The sequence below is a fragment of the Mustela nigripes genome, chromosome 2 (assembly GCF_022355385.1).
Source record: "Mustela nigripes isolate SB6536 chromosome 2, MUSNIG.SB6536, whole genome shotgun sequence".
Classification (NCBI taxonomy): domain Eukaryota; kingdom Metazoa; phylum Chordata; class Mammalia; order Carnivora; family Mustelidae; genus Mustela; species Mustela nigripes.
The window spans coordinates 34,207,653-34,216,894 of NC_081558.1; positions in this window are offsets into that span (position 1 = coordinate 34,207,653).

Below are 9,242 nucleotides of genomic sequence, written 5' to 3' on the forward strand. Positions count from 1 at the left end.
AAGTTGATTAAGAGGGTAACGCCTCCGCTTTGCAGTTGTCTGGGCACAAGGTTACTTCTCTTCTCCCCTGGCTGTAAATAGCGACGGAATATACAGCAAATCTGTACCCACTTTCCAGGAGCCCTCCAGGAGCAAAGACACAGATTTTAAAACTTCGCAAATTTCCTACCAGTTGGGGTTATCTTTAGTTATCTCATTAGGGGTGGCTGCCTTCCTCTTCGCACAACTTGGAGCTCCTTTTTGCTCCTGACTTGGTCTTGACCTCTTAAATCCAGCAATATGTCCTCGATTACCAAAAGGAGTGTGTACTGCAGAAACCAAGTCTCAAAGGTGCACACACTCCCACCCCACTCCCACCCTAGTTAGTTAAATAAAGAGTACGTCTGAAAATGTTCCAGCCTTCCATGAAGAGTTGCTTTGTTTGCTTCCTTGTTTAAATCAGAGTCTTTTCAAGCCAGTTTTCAAGAGACAGAGTAGAAAGAAAAATAGTGATTGTTACAAATCTTCTAACTTTAGCCCTTACAAGTTGGAACATAGTAGCCCTGTGTTATGACTGCGTCCAAACCGTTAAGGCCCAGCGGGAGCCGGAGCGTGCAGGAGCGGGAGCGGGAGCGTGCAGGAGCGGGAGCGGGAGCGCGCAGGAGCGGGAGCGCGCGCGCGCACACACACACACACACACACACACACACACACATACACACCAAGAAAGGGAAAAGATTAGCACAGTAATATATAGCTGCCCCTCTGGGCGTTTTGGTTTGCTGGTGTCTCATGCTCCTTTCCAAGCGATGCAAGTTGCTAGCAAAATTGCACACATTGTCAGGACAATAAAGCAAGTCCAGCCTATCGAAAAATATTTGCTCCAGCAAATGAAATCTGACTTGTGTTTCATGGAAACGGAGGAGAGATGTTTCTCAGAAGGAATAAGCAAAAACATTTTTAAAGGGTTTTGTTCCATATTTGATGTCTTCTAAGGGGATTGCCTTAATTGAGATGTTAAACTTTCCCTCAGCCCAGAAGAGCGTCTCTTTTCTTTAACTGAAATTGGGTTTGGGCTTGGTTGTCTAGTGGTTACTGGTTTCATTTCTTCTTATTTCCTCCTACCCCTTCCCCCACACACACCTTTTTTGATTAGGTATGCTATCTGATAATGATGCCTCATTTCTCTCTCACTCTCTCTTTTTTTCCATGAGCTCATCAGTGATGCCCAGAGCAATGCTCAAATATATGTATAAATCAATCCAAATGTGGTTCCCAAGAAATATTATCAGAAAAATGTTGCACCTGACCCCATTCTACCCAGGGCTTTAACCAGCTTTTACGTTTCATTTCTAATCCACATAAACATACACCTTCCATCTGGACAAGAAGAAATGTTTCTCTTTGTTGTAATGTCTTTGGACAAAACAAGAATAAGCCAAGGAATGGAATTTGAAGGACCCCCAAGTTTATGAGGTCCTCTATGTCAGTGTTTCTTAAGATTTGCGAGAACAAGGAACACAAAACAGTAATTTAATGTAAACTACTCATGAACACTTCCTTAAAAGAAACTGTGAGATCCCCCTGGCCTCACTCCCACCCCCAAATGAAACAACATATGTGGCAAAAAGAAATTGAACTCCTTGAACCTCTTAAGCTGCTGACCTAAAATGATGTTTCAGGTCTGTTCCATTAGAAGTATTGTAAAATGGATATTTATTGTCAGATGTTTCCCAAATGCTTGTGGGTGTACCTGTGTGATGCTCTTTGGGGACCCTGAAGTTCTGGAGGTTGGGTTTGAGAATCTGCAAGGTAGGGGTGTGCCTACAAATTTAAAGCATCCCCTGTGGTCTAGTTACCACGCAGCCAGAGAGAAGAATTCCAAAACCAAGGAACACTTGGGGGGACTGGGCGCCTGAGCCTTGGCAGTTCCTCTCGTCTACAGCAGAGCATGAAGTCATGTCTGCTCCCCATACCATGTATGGAAGTTTGCCCACATACTAGCAACCTGCTTGTGATTGAAAGGAGAGTGTGGGCTTGGAGAGCAGTGATGTCGGGCTCAGGAGAGAATCCATTATCTGTGGCCACAACCTAAGATCAAGGAAACCTGAACAATGACAGCAATGGCAAATTTCTAAGGGAGTCCGTGTCCCCGCTTATCAAAGAGCAAGTCTTGGCGCACTCAGCACCGGCAACAGTGGATTTGGGGACTCTGGGCCCTCATTTTCCTCTGCAGCCATTTTCACAATTTTAAAGTTTTTTTTATTCCTTGAAGGGGTCACCCAGGGATTTTAAGATTTCCGGTTCATTTTAATCTATCTGTGATTAAACTTTTAATCTACCACAATCTAAACTCTGGGGTTAGCATAGAGTCAAATCCCCAGTGAGAACCACTCTAAGTCTTTCTTAAATACAGAAGCCCTAGCAGTTAGGCATCTGAACCCACTGAAAAAGAGGAACCTCAACATTTAGATAGCCCGAAATCACCAAGTGGGGAGAGAAGCAAATGATAAAAATAACGAGAAAGCAGGATGATTGTGGGAATTTAACACAAATTCCGTAGGACCAAATTATGGTCATCTACTACAGTTCTAGGTGGTGGTAATTGTTGGTTTTATAGAACACCGAGATTCAGAAGTGCTTTCTCACTGTTAGAAGAGACTTTCTATCCTGTTCCCTACTTTAGAAGAGCATCAGGGCAGCAGTCAAAAGACCTGGACACTAGCCAGGCCTCATTACCCATGAAACCTTTCCTTAAGCCTCAGTTTTCTCAAATGGAAAACAAAGATGATGGTACTTCCGACCTCAGTGCTAAGACAGTTAGGGAAGAATCCATTTTGATATAGGGCACTAGGGGCAATATAAACCGTTGAGGGCTACCTACATGTAAGACTGATTTCTTTTTCTTTTTTTGTTTAAGATTTTATTTATTTATTTGACAGACAGAGATCACAAGCAGGCAGAGAGGCAGGCAGAGAGAGAGGAAGGGAAGCAGGCTCCCTGCTGAGTGGAGAGCCCAATATAGGGCTTGATCCCCAGACCCTGGGATCATGACCTGAGCCGAAGGCAGAGGCTTTCACCCACTGAGCCACCCAGGCACCCCAAGGCTGATTTTTAAAGTGGTTTTGAATCGTGAGACTAGAAAAAAAAATCGAGAGTTCGTATACATACTATAGATGGAAAATTTCAGTAGGTGCTTTCAGCATCAAGGTTTTTTTCCTCAGGAATGCCACAAAGGGTTAATAATTACCTATAAAACCCCTAAAGACTTGCAGGGTGATGACAGCCCTGCTCTGAGCCTGTTTTGTATCTCTCTTCCAAGGAAAATAAAGCTGTGTACTCATTAACTCCTTCCTCGCAATAATCTTGTCAAGGAGATGGATTGGTGGAGAAGGTAAGAGAGGAAGCCAAAGAGTCCGGGGATGGACTGTAAGAAGACCCCATTTTGAGATTTCCCGGTCCCCGATTCCAGCATTCTCCTTGGGTGGAGCAGGGATGAGGTGTGTTTGGTGAAGCAATCTCTGGCTGTTGGAATATTGGTTAATGCCCAAATGGTGCCAAGCTGCTGTTGCTTCATTTCCATCGAAAGAATGCTCAGCTACAACCCTGCCGCCTTCTACAGAGCAGCATCCACTGGGGTCCCAAACCAGTAGAGCCCACCTTCTGCCATAAACAAACCTGCACACCTGTCCTTGCCTTGTGCTTTGGCAACAGGAACTGGTCCACTGAGAGGATAAAGAAAAATTTTATGGGGCACCTGGTGGCTCAGTGGGTTAAAGCCACTTTAAAGCCTTCGGCTTGGGTCATGATCCCGGGGTCCTGGGATGCAGCCCCACATCAGGCTCTCTGCTCAGCGGGGGACCTACTTCCCCCCCGCCCCCCGCCTGCCTCTTTGCCTACTTGTGATCTCTGTCAAATAAATAAATAAAATCTTTTTAAAAAAAAAAAGAAAAAGAAAAATTTTATGAAAGTTTGTCAGCATTTCAAAATTCTGAGAGTCTGCAATGAAGGTCCCTAAAAGAAGCAGTCTCTTAGCTTTGGTGATGAAGAGGAGTGCTAATTACATCATCGACAAGGACCACCTCTCACCCTCCCTTGGCTGCCTGTCCAACTGTCACTTGGGTCAGTACGTCAAAGGGGAGTGGGTGGAAAATCATAGTTTATATGTTATTGCCAGCAACTCAGCAGCAACACTCCCATGTATACAAAGAACAGCACATTTATCATAACTTACAATAATAATCTTCATGAAGTCATATACCTTATATTTTTCAAAGCAATTCACATCATAACAACAGCCACCATTTACTGAGCACTTATTATGTCTGTCAGTTGGCTGAGTGTTTCATATACTTTTTTCACTGGGGTTGATGTTGAGAAAAGTGCTCAAGGCCACACAAGCCCATAAGTGGTAAGGCCAAGATTCCAGGCCAGCTCTGTGGACACCGAAGATCCATTATGCCATTTGAGCCTCATACATTTTGAAAATGACAGTTGTTACTGTTCCCACCTTATAGATGAAAAAGCTGAGGTTAAATGATTGTGTCAAGGTCACACAGGATCAAGAATAAATAGAAACTTCTTTTTTTTTTTAAGATTGTATTTATTTATTCCAGAGAGAGAGAGAGAGAGAGCACGTGGCAGGAGGGGCAGAGGGAGAAGGAAAAGCAGACTCTGCTGAGCACAGAGCCCAACACAGGGCTCCATCTTAGGACCCTGAGATCATGACCTGAGCCAAAACAAAAAGTCAGATGCTTCATCGAATGAGCCACTCAAGTACCCCTAAAAAAGAACCTTTTATTTTTCCTTTAGAAGATTTTATTTATTTATTGTTCAGAGAGAGAGAGAGAGGGCACAGGAAGGGCGAGTGGCAGGCAGAGGGAGAAGCAGGTTCCCCACTGAGCAAGGAGCCCAATGTGGGACCCGATCCCAGGACCTTGAGATCATGACCTGAGCCAAAGGCAGAAGTTGAACCAGCTGAGCCACCCAGGTGCCCTACAGAACCTTTTTAAAATTGAAGTCCCATCTCGTCCATCACCACACATGCTTGATACTCAAAACACATCTTAAGAGACACATCATGATGTTTGCTTCTCAAGGATTTTGTGAAGATGGGTATAATTTCTTTCCTTTTCTGTACTTGCTAATAGCTTTCCAGAATTTCCTCTTTAATGAAGAACCTAAAAATTTTAACAATAAATATATTGGCCTCTCCCCCACCAACGCAGCGATACCTATACAGTTATAATGGTTAATATTTACTGAGCACTTACTACACCCTGGACATTATTCCACGTGATGACTTAACTCCAGTAAAATCCCAGGAGGGACTATGAGGTAGACACCATAAAGATCAATTCATAACAGAGATACTGAGACTCAAGTCAATCCAATTACCCAAGCCACATCCTAGTTAGGGGTTGAATCAAGACCCCAAAGCCTATGTCTGTCACCCAGCTGCTTCCTTACCATTCTCTATTTGAATTATTTTGGGCGTTTTTTTCTACTCTAGACCAGCAGCTCCTGAAGTTTGGAGCCCGAGTCTGGCTTGTCTTGGTATTCCTGTTGTCTAGTATATCAGGCTCCTGGGAAGCACAGACACAGCATTTGCAAGGAATGCTGCCTGCTTGGCAAGGAAGGACACCTAATCAGGTCCCCCTGCCTCAACACACACACCTCTTCAACAAGCCCATCTTCAAACATGTGCACTAGCAGCAACAACGTCACTGTGATTCTCCGCCCCTGTCCCAGACCCACTGGTCCAGGATCTGCCTTTTAACAAGGCTCCTGGGTGATTCAATTGCACACTTAAAACTTAAGACACAGGTACCCCGCATACACCTCTCCTCTTGACTTTCTCCCCCAATGCTGCTGCAAGCAGGGGCCCTTTGCACTTTATGTATTTCTCTGTCCCTGTGTGCATGTTTACGTTTTCCACATTTTCACAAGCCCTTAATAAAATAATTTCAAAAATATCGCAAGTATGTGGTTGGCATTATTGCCCTTCATCGAAAGCATTTGAAACATCTGCTGCCCTTGAGACTTTGGTAAAGTCCTCTCGTGCCATCCAACTCTTGTTTCCAAAAGGCCAGTGGGGCTTTTGACACATTTCAAATTTATCATAAACAAAGAGACTGATACATATTATGTGCTTTTCGCTGTCATTTTTTTATCCTTCAGTTACCTTGTTTACGTAATCATTTAAGTATCCTTTTTTTCCTGAGGGAGTTCTGACGCTCTTCTTGAATTTAGATGCTATAAATCAAAGAAATGTCTTGGTCTCGTCACTAGACACCCCTGTCCTCCCCAGCCCCACCTAAAAAACCACTATTCTTTCTTCCTTGAAGTGCACGAAGATGCAGAGGATACAAGCATGTGGGATTAATCATCTCCAGACATGGTCACCAATAATTTCTTCTGTCCAGAGGCAGAATATATATCCCTTCTCCCCTTGAATCCAGGAGGGCTTATGACTTGTTTTGACCAACAGAATGTGGTAGAAGTATCGCTGCCTGTTCTGAATCTAGCAGCTTCCACTCCTGTGCTCTTCCTACCCTAAGCTACCACGGAAAGAAACCCAGGCTGTGCTTCTGAAACATAAAAGCCCTGGAGGAGAAGAGGCCATGAGGAGTGGGAGGCCATGAGGGAAAAAACAAAACTGGGCAGCTCAGCCAAGAACCAGCACCATTACCCCAGAAACCGGAGTGAGGCCATCTTGGAGCTGTCAGCTCAGGGCAGCCTTCTGCTAAACACAACTACAAGGATGAATCTAGCTGGCACCACCAAAGCAGAGACAAGCCATCCCCCACCCTGCCGCCGAGCCTCACCCAAATTCCAGACCTACAAAATGCAGACCAACCAAAATGAACCGTAGTGTAAGTCATTCAGTTCTGGGGTGATTTGTTACACAGCCACAGAGACCTGAGGCAACAGGTGGGGCTAAATGGACATGCAATAAAACACGAGTAGATTTTTTTAGGGGAATAAAGTCTAATCTCATAAACCTGTCATTAGGAGTGTCACAAAAATTAGTGTTATCAGTTGACCTTCCTGACACATGTGTCAGTGTCCTTGATTGAGGGCTGCACGTCGACCAGCAGATGCCCTTAAACAAAGCTACGTGGATAGTACGTATCTGGTTCTTCAGCAGGCTACAAAATGAGCTCCCTTCCTCCTCCCCTGGACACAGGTATGAGAGAAACACAGAGCCTCTGCTTATTCGAAAAAAAAGGTCAGTTCTCCCATGTATAGCTGCCAGGTAAGTAAAGAAACTGGTTGAATGGATGAAATAATTGAAGCCCTGTTACATTCTTCCTAAAAATATCAGATGAGGTTTAAGGTTGTTTGCCCTCTTTTTCATAGAAGACGCAAGGATGAATCTCAAAAAATGGAAGTCTGGCGATAAAACGGACATTGAAATATGGATTTGGGGGATGGCATGACTGGTGGTGGGTGAGGGCGGTAAGGGGTGTAGCTCTTGGACACAGACTAGTTGGTCTACTCAACAGCTTGCCTTTAGGGTCTGCAAGGCATAGCTTACTGCTCCCCTCTGTATTATCTTGCACTCTTTTCCAGCTCTCATTTGTCAAGAGCCTTCACTGTGCATGGCATGGGGAGCGGACATGGCTGTGCAGGCACAAAGTTAAGTTCGTTGAGACCTTGCCATCAAGGAGTTTACAATCGTATGATTCTGTTGACTGCTAGATCTCCAGCATCTAGAACACTGCCTCACCAATGAATACTGTTGAATGAATAAATGATGAAATGAATCAAGGCTTTTCTGTATGCGAACCTCATTTTCCCATAAAGACTATAAGCAAGTTAAAGGAAGCAGCCATAGAACCACAGGTGAGTAGAAGACAAAGGGACTTTTGTGATCATCTAGGACAGTAGACCAGGACCATCCCAACCCTGCTGGGTCAGAAACTCCATGGTCAAGGGGAGAGGGGGGTCCAGCAGTCCATGTTTTTCAGTGGGAGATTTTCATGCACGATGAAGTTTGAGAACCACCCATTTTACAGATCCAGAGGAATGATAAGTTGGTCTTAGAGTAACGCGACTAATTAGTAGCTGGAGGTTGAACCAGCCTGACCAACCATGAATCATGGGGGTTTTCAGGTCACACAACTTCCCATGCTAATGCAGAGTGAGTTCCTGGCAAATCAGAACAAGTTGGTCACCTTAATGAGAACCTTAGCTTCTGAATTCACATCTGGAACCCTCTGCCTGCCATATGGCTAACCTAGATAAGAACCAACTAGGTGTCAGGGAACAACATGGGTGCTTTCAATGTCTTCACTCAATTAATCCTCTCAATAGTCCTGTAAGGCAGGGACTCTCATAATCCTTATTTTAAAGAATGGAACATGGAGGCATAGAAAGGATAAGTACAGTAGTCCCCCTTATCCATGGGAAATACCTTCCAGGACCTCCACAGGATGCCAGGAACCCTCTATATACTCTTTCTTCTCACATATACAACCTTATGATAAGATTTGATTTATAAATTAGGTACCGTAAGAGATTAACAACAACCAGTAATAAAACAGAAACATTGTAACAATATACCATAACAAAAGTTCCATGGTTTCTCCCTCTCTCTCCCAAAATATCTTATTGTGCTGTCCTCACCCTTCTTCGTGTGATGATGTGAGATGAGAAAATGCCTACATGAGGAGCTGCCATGAGGGAATGACGTAGGCATTGTGACGTAGCACTAGGCTACGATGGACCTTCTGACGATGCATCGGAAGGGGGAATCCAGACCATGGCTGAGTGGCAGGGGGGCAGGAGTGGTACTCAAAACCATGGATAAGGGCGGGCGGCAGGGGACACTGGAATGTGCCTAAGGTCACTGAGTCAGGAAATGAGACTCCCCAACATGAACTCTGAACCATCACTCGTTTTACTTTGTATTTATTGTACTGGATTCCCAGCTCCTCTTCTACCTTTTTTGGTAACACCTTCCACAGTTGGCAGCTGTTTCCACAATCTGTCAGCCTTTTGGTACCCCGGTGTCTCTAATGGTATTAATGGAACTTGAGGGAAGGGGTCACCACCCTGCCTTGTGCAGCCCCTGGCATGGAGTGGGCTGAGGACAGAGGTGTCGGCCGAGTGTTGTGGGCCCTGGAGTAGCAGGCTGACCAGATGGCTGATTGAGTTGGGTTTTCAAAAGAAAGGGGACCCTGTGTTAGCCAAATAGCTGCCATGTTTTGGCCCCATCCAGGTGAAAAAGTAGGCCAAACTTGGCTTTCAGGTGGGAT